Source organism: Octopus sinensis, linkage group LG22 (assembly GCF_006345805.1).
Source record: "Octopus sinensis linkage group LG22, ASM634580v1, whole genome shotgun sequence".
NCBI lineage: Eukaryota > Metazoa > Mollusca > Cephalopoda > Octopoda > Octopodidae > Octopus > Octopus sinensis.
The window spans coordinates 26,830,718-26,844,361 of NC_043018.1; the positions used below are offsets into that span (position 1 = coordinate 26,830,718).

At 38.9% G+C, this 13,644-nt stretch overlaps 1 protein-coding gene and 1 long non-coding RNA gene across 2 annotated transcripts in view; both read left to right on the top strand.

Annotated features, from left to right (window-relative positions):
• LOC115223174 (long-chain fatty acid transport protein 4) overlaps positions 1–13,644 on the top strand; it is a 78,730-nt gene that overhangs the window by 25,347 nt on the left and 39,739 nt on the right. The gene's annotated exons all lie outside the window — the stretch shown is intronic.
• Positions 1,984–13,196, top strand: LOC118767557. The gene is made up of 3 exons (XR_005003479.1): positions 1,984–1,996; positions 7,907–7,913; positions 13,065–13,196. It is a non-coding gene; the product is annotated as an uncharacterized LOC118767557 (long non-coding RNA).

Here is a 13,644-nt window from a genome sequence, read left to right on the forward strand (position 1 = left end):
TTCACAACTTTGGAGATGCACACACACACACTCCACACACACATGGTGCCAGGCTGGATTTGAACTAGGGCCCTAAACTGAATATAAGTAATGGTCTTATCCACAACATGTACTAGATCCAGGTACTAGAATGATGTGATCAGATGATGATTGAAGATTGAACAGCTTAAAGCATAAAGTGGATCTTCTATTTTCTTTTACTTGTTTCATTCATTCGCCTGTGGCCATGCTGGGGCAACGCCATGCAAAGACCATATGATAATCTGATAGATAATCTATTTAGATGCCTGTATCTCTTTCTAAGGGAGGTCATCAGGGGAAAGAGTTGTATCATCTCAATGGATTCATCAAATAATCACCCGCGGATGGATACCAGTGGCTAGCAAAGAGTTAAGTAATTTGTCTAACAGCCGAATCAACATAGAATTGGTCTCGTTCCTGTTACACGTGCTGCAGTCACCACAGAGTCTGAGGAAAAGTCACATTTCTAATATAGCATTTCCTGTAATGCCTGTCTTCCACAATATACTACGAAGTATTTTTTATATTTTAACAAAGAAAAAACCCTTATTTAAATGTCAGAAGAAAATGTTTTATGTATGCCACAGATTGCAATTGGGTGACCTTCTACGCGGTCATGCAACATGCTAGAACTAACAGCTAAAATCTTCCCTCAAATCACATCTTATCAGTTTGTTGGATTTTTTTTTTTAGAAAAGACACATTACATATTATAGTCTGAGATACAATATTGTCAAAAAGATACGAACAGGATAGGCATGGTTGGAAGTTCTTGATCTATGAAAGTTGGCAAGGGTTTAAGCAACAAAAATAACTGCAGGAGCCTCTGCATGATCATCAAACCTACTAGACACAACAGCTAAACTCCCTCAAATTGCTTCTTTCAACCTTAGGAAAAGACTTCGGACTATGTAATCATAGGTGTAGGAGTGGCTGTGTGGTAAGTAGCTTGCTTACCAACCACATGGTTCCGAGTTCAGTCCCACTGCGTGGCACCTTGGGCAGGTGTCTTCTACTATAGCTTCAGGCTGACCAAAGCCTTCTGAGTGCATTTGGTAGATGGAAACCGAAAGAAGCCCGTCATATATATGTATATATATATATGTGTGTGTGTGTGTTTGTGTGTCTGGACTGGAGTAACAAAGTGAAATAAAGTGTCTTGCTCAAGGAGACAATGTAACACTGGGAATTGAACACGCAACCTTACGATCATGAGCTGAATATCCTAACCACTGAGCCATGTGCCTAATCTCAAATTGAGGCTATGTAGAGATAATTAGTCAAGACACCAAGCAGTGGGATTGAACCCAAGGCCTTCACGATTACAAAGCAAACTTCTCAACCATTCTGTCATACCTGCATTGACAATATGATAATGCTGTAATGCGGTAAGCTGGCAGAAATGTTAGCACACTGGGTGAAATGCTTAGCGGTATTTCGTCTGCCGCTACGTTCTGAGTTCAAATTCCGCCAAGGTCGACTTTACTTTTCATCCTTTTGGGGTTGATTAAATAAGTACCAGTTATGCACTGGGGTCGATATAATTGACTTAATCCGTTTATCTGTCCTTGTTTGTCTTCTCTGTGTTTAGCCCCTTGTGGGTAGTAAAGAAATAGGTATTTCGTCTGCCACTACGTTCTGAGTTGAAATTCCGCCGTGGTTGACTTTGACTTTCATCCTTTTGGGGTTGATTAAATAAGTACCAGTTATGCACTGGGGTCGATATAATCGACTTAATCCGTTTGTCTGTCCTTGTTTGTCTTCTCTGCGTTTAGCCCCTTGTGGGTAGTAAAGAAATAGTATTTCATCTGTCTTTACATTCTGAGTTCAAATTCCCCCGTGGTTGACTTTGCCTATCTTTCTTTCGGGGGTTGATAAATCAAGTACCAGTTGCGTACTGGGGTCAATCTAATTGACTGCCCCCCCCCCATAAATTTGTGCCTATATATATATACATGTGTGCCTTGTGCCTAGAGTAGAAAAGAATATAATGATGCTGTATCTAGTAACTACTAAATGTTGATTGAATGCAGTTAGAGCAAGCTTCAAATGTATAATTCATGTAATTGGCAAGCTGTTTTGATAACTTCCAGATTTCTCAATTAGCCAAGTTGTTGGTCTGTTCATTAATTTATCCGGCGGCCTTAATCACTTGTAACATGCCACTAGAGTTGACACAGTCTCCTAGTTTCTAGCAATGATATTTAACATTATTCCAGCTGTGAACAGGTGTTACTGTTTTCAGCTAGAAACGACAATGAGGACGATAAAATATAGTATCAACAATGTAATATAACAATATAATAACAGGTTTTGTTGTTGTTGTTGCTGCTATTATTAAGGTGGTGAGCTGACAGAATTGTTATCACGCTGGGCAAAATGTTTAGTAGCAGTTTGTCCATCTTTACATTCCGAGTTCAAATGCTGCTGAGGTCGACTTTGCCTTTCATCCTTTCTGGGTCGATAAATTAAGTACCTTTGAAGCACTGGGGTTGATGTAATCGACTAAAATTTCAGGCCTTGTGTCATTAGTAGGAAGGATTATTATTGTTGTTATTATTATTATTATTATCATTATTATTATTATTATTATCATTATTATTATTATCATTATTATCATTATTATTATTATCATCATCGTTATTATTATCATCATCATCATCATTATTATTATCATTATTATCATCATCATTATTATTATCATCATCATCATCATTATTATTATCATCATCATCATCATTATTATTATCATTATTATCATCATCATCATTATTATTATTATCATCATCATTATTATTATTATCATCATCATTATTATTATTATCATTATTATCATCATCATCATTATTATTATTATTATTATCATCATTATTATTATTATTATTATTATCATTATTATTATTATTATTATCATTATTATTATTATCATCATCATTATCATTATTATTATCATCATCATTATCATTGTTATCATCATTATCATTGTTATTATTATTATTATCATTATTATTATTATCATTATTATTAAGTGAGAGAGCAGTGTCTGCCATCAAAGTGACACTGGGGTAAAATATACGACGCCTAATATACCCATCATGACTACCCGGCTGATAAGCGTACACCAGGCACATGCATCACAACCATATGTGCGCGACATGGCGATCTCATATCAAGACAAACAGCGCATGACCTTGCAGGTGGGGCCCAGTTAGAATTTTCTTCTGGTCGAGTAACCCATCCCGCTCAAAAGGTCCCTGAATAAAGATTGTTTAAGGATGTTGAACAAAGCACCCATGTTTCCAAAGGTGAATTATCCAAACCTCTAAGAATTATTTTCAACACACAGCTATGATGCTCCCCCACTACTCCTGCTCATGATCAGAGATGCACATATCGTCAGCCACAAAGGGACATGCTCAACTGGTTAAGGTCCAACAACTGACAAGCAAATCTGTGGTATTGAGCAGAATATTTGCTGTAGACCATCTTTTATACCGAGACAAAACAATGTACATGATAACATTTCCAATCAGTTAAGATCAGAAGCCATGAGAGCCACTGCCTGGTACTGCATCTAATGATAATAATGACCTTGTAATCATGAGCCAAATATCTTAACCATTTAGCCATGCTCTTTTACCCATCTTATCAACTGCCATACTGTAAAGATGTTAAAATTCATAGATATTTAATGAAATTAAGAAAAAAAGCACCTGTATACAAAATAATAGAAAGGAAAAAAATTAATAAAAACAAAATGTTAAATTGATAAAAATAAATATTATTGGTTCACCTTTAGTTCATTGTCAAGCCAACTTACTCTCAGAACAACTAAATTACTAACTTAACTAATTAACTAATTGCTATCTCAAACCTGTCAACTTTTGTTCTCATTAACCTTCGACTCTGGCCATTTCAGTTCGTACCATTAACTCCTAGCTCGTTAAATTTAAACTGTTTAACACATGTGGTCTAGGGATGGATATGTATGGCTCCTGTTTATGAGTTTGTGTGGTCAGTTCCTGGTCTGAGCAGCATACATTGTGTCCTTGAGCAAGGACTTTCATCATCATCATCATCCTCATTATTGTCATTCAGTGTTCATTGTCCATGCTGGCATGGGTTGGACAGTTTGACCAGGGTTGGTAAGCTGTGGGGCTGCACCAGACTCCAGTCCGATTTAGCATGGTTTTTATGACTGGATGCCCTTTTTAATGCCAACCACTCCGAGAATGTAATGGGTGTTTTTACGTGCCACTGGCACCAGTATCTGCCATGACTACGATTTCTCTTGGCTTGATGGGTCTTCTCAACCACAGCATATTGCTAGATATCTCAGTCATTTGTCATTGCCTCCGTGAGGCCCAATGCACGAAAGAAGGGGCTTTTTACATTCCACCAGCACAGGAAAGAGCTGTACCAGTAACCACTTAGTTTCTGGTGTAGCCATGTCTCCTTCAAAACCATCACTTCTGTAATGTCCTGCTAGATCAAAGATGGAGAGCTCAAGAAATGTGTGCATGCCTGCTTGTAGTTACTTAGGCCCTGAAAGCAATTAGTGAAACCTTAGGTGCATGCATGGTTGCATGGTTATAAAGTTTGCTTCCCAACCACAAGGATTTGGGGTTCAGTCCCACTGTGTGAAACCTTGAGTGAATGTCTTTTACTATAACACCAGGCTGACTAAAGTCTTGTGAATGAATTCAGTAGATGGAAAACTGGCATCCAGGGGGGCGAATAGTTCAATGGGCCAGCCTTGTGCCAAGTAAGCAATCACTTCATTTGAATTCATGATTAATTCAATACCTTGTAAATAAATAAGTTTATTTCATAAAGTAAACTGAATGCTAAAGGCAGGGGAGGACCCAAGGGGGTGGGGATGAGGGGCACCTGCTGCCCCTCAAGGAAAGAAGTGCAACCTTCTAAATACTGTTATTAGGCTCTTTTCTCTTGGAATTGCATTCCCTTCTGAATGTGTACCCTCACTTTGAAAAAATTCCTGGGACTGTACCTGAAAAGGCTAAGCCAGAAGCTATGTTGTCTGACTTTGACTTGGGTCTTTCATGAGCCCCAGGACCCACGAAACCAGTTGGAGGCTGGTATGCATGGGTGACTGCTGGTCTTCCGTAAACAACCTTGTCCAGATTCGTGCCCAGGTGCAATCCCATAATCATTAATGACTGAAGGGAGTCTTTACGTTTAGTACTCCATCCGACCCATACAAGCATGGGAAACTGGACATTAAAATGATGATGATTGATATGATTGATGATGATTGATAATGATTGATATGATTGATGATGATTAAGTGGCACCAGGAAGTTAAAATAGGATCGACGACCCCCTGGTCTAAGGCATTCGGCTTAGGCAACCATCAGGTAATTTAAGCTTGTGGTTTTAAGGTCTTGCTGCTTACGTCTTCACATTGCTAAATGGTGTACACAATATTGAGATTAACTTTACAATTATAAAATTATACAGCGAGACTGAAATAAATAGCTGTAAGCTTCTAATTAACGTGATCTGCATAACAGTACGATGGGAAATCTTGGCTTTTGAGACTCTAAGAGAGAAATTTCAATGGCCAGGTCTTTTGTTCACCTTTCAAATAGTATACCAAGTGAATCTAATTAAGTAGGCCTTCATAATTGCTTTACTTATTTATTTACTCGTTTTTTAATCAATTCCTGGTGCAATTAGCTGGGTGATTCAGTACATTGATACACAGGCCTCAAACACTAAATGGATCTTATTATAATATTCCGAGTTCCATTTTGGTTTTGAATCATTGTGAAGAGTCCTTCTTTCTATTATTAATTCACGACCAGTGTTTCCCAATAATCAATCGAATCTCTGTAGTTGTTGTTGTTGTTGTTGTTATTATTATTATTATTATTAGCTCGCTCTGACCAGTAAGTGGCTGTTGGAACAGAATACATATGAACCCAACTTTACAATTTTCAACTGAAAACTCAACTGAAAATTCTTCCTTCTCAAAAACGACAAAGCCTTAATTCCAGTGAAAGCTACGTTTTTGTATCGTGAGCACGTATTATGAAAGATATAATACTGTAACGATAATAATAATTATTCGTAAGTACACAATATTCCTATTAACAAACACACAATAGTTTACATTATCTCAGAACTATAACATATACCAGTACTACTGTCTCCTACTGTTCAATACACCACAGAAGTTGATATTTTGAATATTTCTATCCTTATTTGCCATTACCTATATTTATTACCTATATTTACTGTTATTATCTATATTTCTTGTTGCACAAACAACTTGGTTAAGTGACCAACAACGAATCGAAGACACTGAAAAACAATAGGTAGCTCACAACAACAGTAACAAAAAAAATACACATCTTTAAATATCGCAACTGGTCGTACATTGAAGTGGAAACTTTCATTAACTCATGGTTCATTCTCTTTCAAACCGATAACATACATGCCTCAAACTTCAATTTCATTGCTAAAAGAGTTGGCCATCTCTTTAATAACCCTGCTTCATATCTCACTGTGAGAAACCTGTAACCACGTGGATAAACTAGCCCGAAATTTTTTACTCACCACAGCCCATTTAATGTTATTATCTATATTTTTTTGTTGCACAAACAACTTGGTTAAGTGATCAACAACGAATGAATCGAAGACACTGAAAAACAATAAATAGTTCACAACAACAGCAACAGTAACAAAAAAAAACACATCTTTAAATATTGCAACTGGTCATATATTGAAGTGGATACAACTACAACATTCACATCAGCAGCTAAAAGAACTAATAGACCCGTCATTATCATCATCATCATTGTTTCCATCTTCTACTGCTACTTCCCCTTCTTCATCTTCTCTCCCCCTCCTCCTGCTACTACTCCTAGTGGCCAAAGCCAAACATTCCATTCTACCTCGCCAGTGACCCATCCCAACCACTCTTACTTTCTCCATATCCCACCACCATAGCTCCACTAACAACTCAAGTACCATTGCTACTACTACTACTATCTCAGCCAGTGTACAAAATCAACCACTGCTCCTTCCCCCTCTCCATTCAAGTCAAACAATTCTAAATCTCAAGCTATTCACAATCCACCGCCCACATAAACGATGACGGGTAACGGAAATCCACGGACTGCCAGCTCAGAGAGCAACACTTGCCTGGCCACAGACATCATATTGAAAATCATCTCATCAACACAAAATCAAGATATAAAAAGTGTCTTGTCGAAATATGATATCAAACAGGAAAGTGGAGCAATATACAAAAATATTTTCACCAACTGTAAGTTTACGATGTTAAAGAAAGCAGCAGCTTTCTTGAATGATGGTGTCCAAGTTGAGCTCACAAAACCAAACCTCACCAACTGGATTATAGCAAGGATTGAAAACTTCCTCCCGGAGACTTGCAAAATGTGTGACAAACAGTACTGCATTACTTTTGGCCAAAAACCAGCTTTGGCATGCTTCATCTGTGGACAAGGAATACACGAAGCGTGCTACTTAAAAAAGATAAATAACCACATCATTCCAGATATTCTAGGCCTACACTGGCTATGCAGTTATTGTTCACCAAGGGCCACAATAACGAATGAACCTAGGACCCTACCACAGACAGGCCGTTCTAAACAGACATTGATTGGCGAAACTGACATGGCAAATAAATCCTGCCACACACAGGCCATCCAAGTGCCTCTTGTAAATGACAAGAATGAAGACAATGACATGCAAACACCTACAAAACAAGAAACAGGAGATCTTGCAGAAAAAGACCAAACTTCCCACGAAAAGAAACAGATCCAGAGCAAACGCTCAAATGAAGGAAGGCCAGTATGTATCCATTACAGGCGCAACAAGTGCAAACATGGTCTTTCAGGTACAGGGTGCATGTACAGTCACCCCAAACCATGCAGACCATATATCAACTTCGGTACTGATCGTAAAAAAGGATGCCAAAATGGCCGAGAATGTGAACTCCTTCACCCAAAGATGTGCCGCAATTCGCTGAGAAAAAAAGAATGTTTTGGTGAGAATTGCAAATTTATGCACCGGAAGGGTACAATTCGCATAAAAACTACTGAACCCACACCACCAGGACCAAGCTCAGCAGGGTATGAAAACCATTTCCAAAAATGCGGAAACCAGGTCATGGCTCAGCAGGGTATGAAAACCATTTCCCAAAAATGCGGAACCCAGGTCATGGCTCAACAGCGAATGAAAATCATGCTACTCAATTGCATACATCAGCTGTAACAAACCCAAACTCGCAGAAATTCGATATAGTAATGAATGAAAGCAGTTTTTTAGGCATAATCTACCAACTACAACAACAGCTGTACTCCATACAGACGACTCAGCAAAACCAGGCAACATTGATACAAAGGCTGACACCTGGACTTACAGGGCACGTACAACAAATACAGACAGCCCAGCAGACCGAATATCCAGTCAGCACAGTCCCAGCAACTACAACAGTCTTGCCAACAATAGGGCAGATGTATCCGGTACAACAAGCATAATAACAGCAAATATCCAGGGTCTTTATCCGAAAACAAAACAGTGTAAAGTCCCTTTCTTGGAAGAATTAGCAACAGAAAACAACTCCAAAATAATTGGAATTACTGAAAGTCATCTCAACGAAAACATCCGCAACAGCGAAATCACAATCAATAGATTCAACATCTTCAGATGTGATAGACAAGGCAGATCCCATGGGGGCGTTATCATGTATATCCATGATACCTATGCATGCATAGAACTTGTCAATGAATCAAATGCCTACTGCAACCTGCTGTGCATAAAAATCATCCAACTTAATACAGTTGTAACAATAATGTACAGACCGCCAAACAGCCCAACATTATCCTTCACTGAGCCACTGACGAAGCTCCAACAAATTCTGGGAAACATGGCAAGTCCAATGCCAGACATTATCCTCCTTGGTGACTTCAACTTCCCTAACATCATCTGGCCACATGGACACATACTAAAACTGGGGACAAAAGCTGAACAAATACAGGCAGCCAAACTGTTGGAAGTCACAGAGAAATTATACCTCAAACAAATGATGACAGAAGCAACAAGAAATAATAATACGATCGACTTGGTTTTCACCAACAACGAGGACACGCTATTTGACCTTCACTCAACCCCACAATCCTTTCAGACCACAATATTATTGAAATGCATTTACACATTGGTAATGAGCCCAATGCCACAACTCTTAAACAAAAGGACATGCCAAAGCTATGCAGGTATGATTATCACCAGGCAAATTGGGAAACTATTAACAACCAGTTACAAATCATTGACTGGGATCTCTACCTTACTGGGCCAGATAAACACAAGAAATTCTTAAACAAGATCGAAGAAATATGTGAAAAAAATGTTCCTCTAAAGAAAACCAAGTCCACAAAAAAACCTGTACCACGGGAGCGAAAGATCCTGATGCGCAAAAGGTCAAGACTAAGAAACAAAACATCTAAGCTGACATCAAAACATGAATTACAGAAAGTCCTTGACCAAATATACAGATTAGAAGACAATCTAAAACAACACTATGATGAAGAACGTAACAATGCAGAAAAGAAAGCCATAGAAAACATCAAGAAAAATCCAAAATGTTTCTACAGTTTTGCAAAGAAATACTCGAACACCAAGTCAACAATAGGACCTCTCCAGAGACAAAATGGGGATGTAGTGAATAACCCTATTGAAATGGCAGAAATGTTGGGTCAACAGTATGAAAGTGTCTTCAGTGAGCCATCTAAAACCATGAAGATCCATGACCCAGGAAAATTCTTCAAGGATATCGACCATACTAAACCTACCCTATCCGACATTGATTTCAACCCAGAAGACATAGCAAGAGCAATAGACAAGCTCTCCATGCACTCGGCTGCGGGGCCTGACGGTTTCAATGCCATGATACTTAAAAACTGCAAGGCACAATTGTCGAAACCCCTTTACATGATATGGAGGGAATCTATGGAGAATGGCAAAATACCAAATACATATAAAGAAGCACACATAACTCCAATACATAAAGGGGATAGCAAATCAAAACCAAAGAACTACCGACCAATCTCACTGACATCACACATTATCAAGGTCTTCGAAAGAATAGTTCGTGGAAAACTGGTTGAGTTCCTGGAATCCAACAATCTGATGAATTGCAACCAGCATGGATTCAGGTTAGGTAGATCATGCCTTTCCCAACTACTGGCACACCATGACCAAATCCTAGAAAATCTAGAGAATGGATACAACACAGATGTTATCTACCTCGACTTTGCCAAGGCATTTGACAAGGTAGATCATGGCATCCTGGGTCACAAACTTCGAAAGCTAGGAGTAGGAGGAAAAGTTGGTACATGGATAAACGAGTTCCTTACAAATAGAACTCAAACAGTCACTGTGAATGGAACCCATTCAACACCATCACCTGTGACCAGCAGTGTTCCTCAGGGTACAGTACTCGGCCCAATCCTGTTTCTCATCCTCATCTCTGACATAGATGAAGATACAACCAGCAACGTCTCATCCTTTGCTGATGACACCAGGGTCATGAGACAAATCAAAGACGAGGTGGATACAGAGGCCTTACAAAAGGACCTGACCACCATATATAAATGGCAGGAAACAAACAACATGTTGTTCAATGATAAGAAGTTTGAACTAATTCGCTACGGAACAGATCAAGATCTGAAAAATACAACAAACTACAGAAACCCATCAGGACAACAAATAATGGAAAAACAGTATGTGAAAGATTTAGGCATCCACATGGGAACCAACCTAAAATTCAGAGAACACCTTGACTCAGTCTGTCTTACTGCAAGAAAGTACAGCGGGTGGATCTTGCGCACCTTCAAATCAAGAGATACCTCAACAATGAAAACCCTCTGGAACAGTATGATACTTCCGAGGATTGACTACTGTTCTCAGTTGTGGTCACCAACAACAAAGGGCCAACTATCTAAGATAGAATCGCTCCAAAGAAATTTTACCTCATACTTCTCAGAAACGAGGGACCTGGACTATTGGCAAAGACTCAAAACCTTGAGGATGTACTCAATAGAAAGAAGATTTGAGCGATACCGAATTATATACATTTGGAAAATGATAGAGCAGAAGGTGCCAAACTTTGGTATCAAAACCTACCACTCACTGCGCCACGGAAGACGCTGCCAGCTGCCACCAATCAACAAAAAGGCTGGCCAGGCAGCAAAAACCCTGCGAGAATCAAGTCTGTTGGTTCGAGGAGCACAACTGTTCAACTCCATTCCGGTACATGTCAGAAATCTATCAGGATGCAGTGTGGAATCATTCAAATTGCAACTGGATAGATACTTAAGCACCATTAGAGATGAACCCCATCTCCCAGGATATACACAACGAGCACAAACTGACTCAAACTCGCTCCTACACATGTCAAATTTAAGCAGAGAATACAACCTGGCAACCACACCAGACTCTGAGGGTGGAGTCTTCGACTTGGCCTGAGCATGGACTCAAACCCAAATGAAATGAAATGAAATATTACTATTATTATTACTATTATTATTATTATATTATAAGTGATGGATGTTTATTATTATTATTACTATTATTTTTATTACTATAAGTGATGGATGTTTATTATTATTATTATTATTATTATTATAAGTGATGGATGGTTGTTGTTATTATCAAGGTGGTAAGCTGGCAGAATCATTAACGTTCTGGACGAAATGATTAGCGGTATTTTGTCTGCCGCTGCGTTCTGAGTTCAAATTCTGTTGAGGTCGACTTTGCCTTTCATCCTTTCGGGGTCGATTAAATAAGTACCAGTTACGCACTGGGGTCAATATAATCGACTTAATCCATTTGTTTGTCCTTGTTTGTCCTCTCTGTGTTTAACCCCCTGTGGGTAGTAAAAAAATAGGTATTTTGTCTGTCTCTACGTTCTGAGTTCAAATTCCGCCGAGGTCGATTTTTTTCCCTTTCATTCTTTCAGGATCAATGAATTAAGTACCAGTGAAACACTGGGGTCAGTGTTATTGACTAGTCCCCTCCCCACAAATTTGAGCCCTTGTGCCTCCAGTAGAAAGGATTATTATTAGCAGTATTTCACCCGTTGCTACGTTCCGAGTTCAAATTCCGCCAAGGTTGACGTTGTCTTTCATCTTTTCGGGGTTGATTATTTAAGTACCAGTTACATACTGGGGTTGATGTAATCGACTCATCGCCTCCCCCAAAATTGCTGCCCTTGTGGCAAGATTTGAAACTATTATCATTATTATTATTTCATCATCATCAACATCATCTTCATTATTGTGTGTTTTTCTCTGCACAGCTGAGAGTAGATCTGTGTGCTGTAAGTGTATGCAGTGTAGAATGTTCTGGTGTACTCTACATATGTGTAGTATGCCATGGAAACCAGGAAACTGGCCCTTATGAGTTGGCATAACTTGAGAAGGTAACTTCACCTAACTTTTACTACCAGAAATGGTTTAACTCTTTTAGCATTCACATTCTGTCAAAAGAAATGCTTTTTAATTCACATTGTTTTGAATTAATCATGCATTACCATGTCACTATAAGATTTTGATGGGGTAACTGTTAATTTTTCTTAGAATGATATCGTATGAGATAGGGTTAGTTTAAATCAGGGGTTCTCGACCATTTTTTTTATCTACGGACCCCTTTGATTACTATTTTATTCTGGTGGACCCCCACAGTTATTCAATGTTTAAAAACTAATTTTATACGAACTTCTTTCAAAATTCCTATTTTGTTTTCCACACATTAACTTGTGTAAGTTGAGCATATAAAATGTTAGAGAAAGAAACCCAGCTGTTGCTTGCAGCACATACATCAAAAGCAAAATTTTTTCAGGAGCCCTTGAAATACTATCATGGATCCCCAATTTACTATTTTGTTGCGTGGACCCCCAAAATCTCATATGGAACCTCAGGGGCCATATGGACCCCAGTCGAGAACCATTGACCTAATACAGGGGTTCCCAACAGGTGGTTCCCAACCCCCTGGAGGGTCATAAAGCCTTGGCAGGGATGGGGTCACAAAGCCTTGCTAGAAGTGGCTTGGGATAATATTAATTTCATAAAATGTAAATTAAGCTACTGATAGTAGGGGTCACGTGGGTTTCAAGCTTTTGGGTAAGGCGTCGTGAGTGCAAAAACATTGGGAACCACTGGTCTAATTACATCAGAGTACATGTTGGATGATTTTGCAGCATATTCAATGTACAATGGTTTGTCTGATTATATCAAAACCTCTCCAAGGCGGCGAGCTGGCAGAAACGTTAGCACGCCAGGCGAAATGCACAGCCGTATTTCGTCTGTCGCTACGTTCTGAGTTCAAATTCCGCCGAGGTCGACTTTGCCTTTCATCCTTTCAGAGTCAATAAATTAAGTACCAGTTACGCACTGGGGTCGATATAATCGACTTAATACATTTGTCTGCCCTTGTTTGTCCTCTCTGTGTTTAGCCCCTTATTACGTTCTGAGTTCAAATTCTGCCGAGGTCGACTTTGCCTTTCATCCTTTCGGGGTCAATAAATTAAGTACCAGTTACGCACTGGGGTCAATATAATCTACTTAATCCGTTTGT